We start from the raw sequence: 2,006 nt of genomic DNA on the forward strand, positions 1-2,006 counted from the left end.
GCTGTTCGCAGGGAAACCGGAGCTGAGGATGGAGACGCTCCGGCCCAACTGCAGCGTCGCGGGCACTGACTGCCCCCCGCCATCATAGCCCAGGCCTCCATCAGCCACCGCCGGGCAGACGACGCGGCTCCCAGGCCCTCGGCCGCCCGCCACAACCTTTCCTCAGACCCCACCACCCCACTCGTCCTGGTCCGCCCCGCGCCCGTCTCACCTCCGCGCCGTATCCCCAGCGCCGTCAGGCCCCGCAGCGCTGGGTCCGTGAAGTCGGCGGGAGTGACAGAGCTCGGAGAAGGCGTGAGGACGAGCGAGCGCGCCCCCGCCGCCCGGCTACGCAGAAGGCCGCGCGCTCCAGACTGGACGGTACTGCGCGCCGCCGAAGCCACGCCCCGCCTGCCGCAGAACGCCCTGGGGGCGGGGCTCCAAGGGACGCTACAACCCGGCGCGTGCCTCGGGGCAGGAAGCCTCCGGCGTAGGGGCGGAAGCCCAAGCTCACCAGGGGAGTGCGCGCTCGGGAACCCGGTTCCTAAGGCCGGGACTCCGAGGGGCGGGTCCTTCCGGGGGCGGGGCCTTCCGAGAGGACGCTCCAGACTAGGGCTCGTGCACGGGGCGCTGGGCGGAAACGCAGGTTCCCGAGGGGAGCGCGCACTCGGGGGCGGGGCTCCAAGGGGGCGGGGCCGGCGGGGCGCTGGGGCGGCTCCGCGCTCCAGGTGGTCCCCAGGGCTTTTCGCGGGTCCTCCTGACTCATCTCAGGTCCTCCGAGGCTGTCTCCTCCCTGGGGAGCTTGCCACGCGCAAAAACAATGGAATGAGTTGGAGGAGAGTCCTGCCACGTCCTAGCGGGTGACCTTGGTCCTCCGTCCTCTGCTCCTCTGCCTCCCGGCTCCCCTTTCTAGTTTTAGGAATCTTTTCTTCACCAGCTTCCTAGCATCTAAAGGGTTTATTAAGGGATCGTCTTTTGGAATCGCTCCTCAGTTCCTTCTACCTCCCGCAGCATCCCCACTCCCCTAACTACTGCCTTCTCGAACCCCGCACCAGACGGGCCTCCGATATCAGGACCTCGAGGATGATTTTGGTTGCTGGCGTCTTGCTATAAATCTGGAAATGTGGCAAATCTTGCGCTTTTCCAAACGTCTTGAACCATAGCTTCTTATAGGGGTTATATGCTACACTTATTTTTACTAAAAATGCAGTCTGCTGTTTGGAGTTTCATTATCCAAAGTGACCTAAACATCAGTCAAAAATTACTGCAAGGCAAAGAGTAGTTCGCAACATTATAATTGCATTATCTTCTGTTGCACAGTTCATTTCTTTATAATCTGTTTTATTGTTTGAGAATTTCATACATGTACGTAATGTGTTTTAATCCAACCCACCCCCATTCCCGCCAATTCCTCCCTTATCCTCTCCCATACCCATACATATTTCCATCCCAACTTCGTGTGCTCGTTTTCTAAGAACTCACTAAGGCCATTTAGCGCTGTGTAGGTGCGTTGGTGTAGGAAGCATCTGCTGGAGCATCGGAAGTCTTTTAGACGCTCCTTCCCTTAAAACGGACTCTCCTCTAGCAGCCGGCTGCTCAAGGAGGAACTTCGTGACCCCTTCCCCCATGCATGCTGGTATTTTGACTGGTTTGACCTTGTACAGGTCACGAGCTTGCAGTCTCCACCCACTGAGTTTCTGTACTACAGGTTACTTTTTGAAGACTTTTTTTTTTTTTATCTTTTTGAGACAGGGTTTCCCTGTAGCCCCAGCTGTCCTAGAACTCACTATGTAGACCAGGCTGGCCTCGAACTCACAGAGATCCACCTGCCTCTGCCTCCCAAGTGCTGGGATTAAAGGCGTGTGCCACCACGCCCGGTTAGAAGCCGTTTTTAAATCTGCGAAATCTGTACATCGAGTGTACATATTTTCACTTAACTGCACCTGCTTCTTAAATCAAATCTATTGCATTCATTTTGCTTTAAAAAAGAAACAAACTCAGAGTCGGGAATATTTTACTTATCTTAC

The 2,006-nt window shown here is 56.4% G+C and overlaps 1 protein-coding gene across 2 annotated transcripts in view; it reads right to left on the bottom strand.

Moving 5' to 3' along the window:
• Abca5 (ATP binding cassette subfamily A member 5) overlaps positions 1–432 on the bottom strand; it is a 97,332-nt gene extending 96,900 nt beyond the window's left edge. For both annotated transcript variants that reach the window (XM_008843221.3, XM_029568369.1), the window contains exon 1: positions 212–432. The gene's annotated coding sequence lies outside the window, so the exon portion shown is untranslated. The remainder of the gene's footprint in view (positions 1–211) is intronic.
• Positions 433–2,006: the final 1,574 nt, after the last annotated feature.

This window comes from Nannospalax galili, unplaced genomic scaffold, assembly GCF_000622305.1.
Source record: "Nannospalax galili isolate Female #2095 unplaced genomic scaffold, S.galili_v1.0 scaffold781, whole genome shotgun sequence".
Taxonomy (NCBI): domain Eukaryota; kingdom Metazoa; phylum Chordata; class Mammalia; order Rodentia; family Spalacidae; genus Nannospalax; species Nannospalax galili.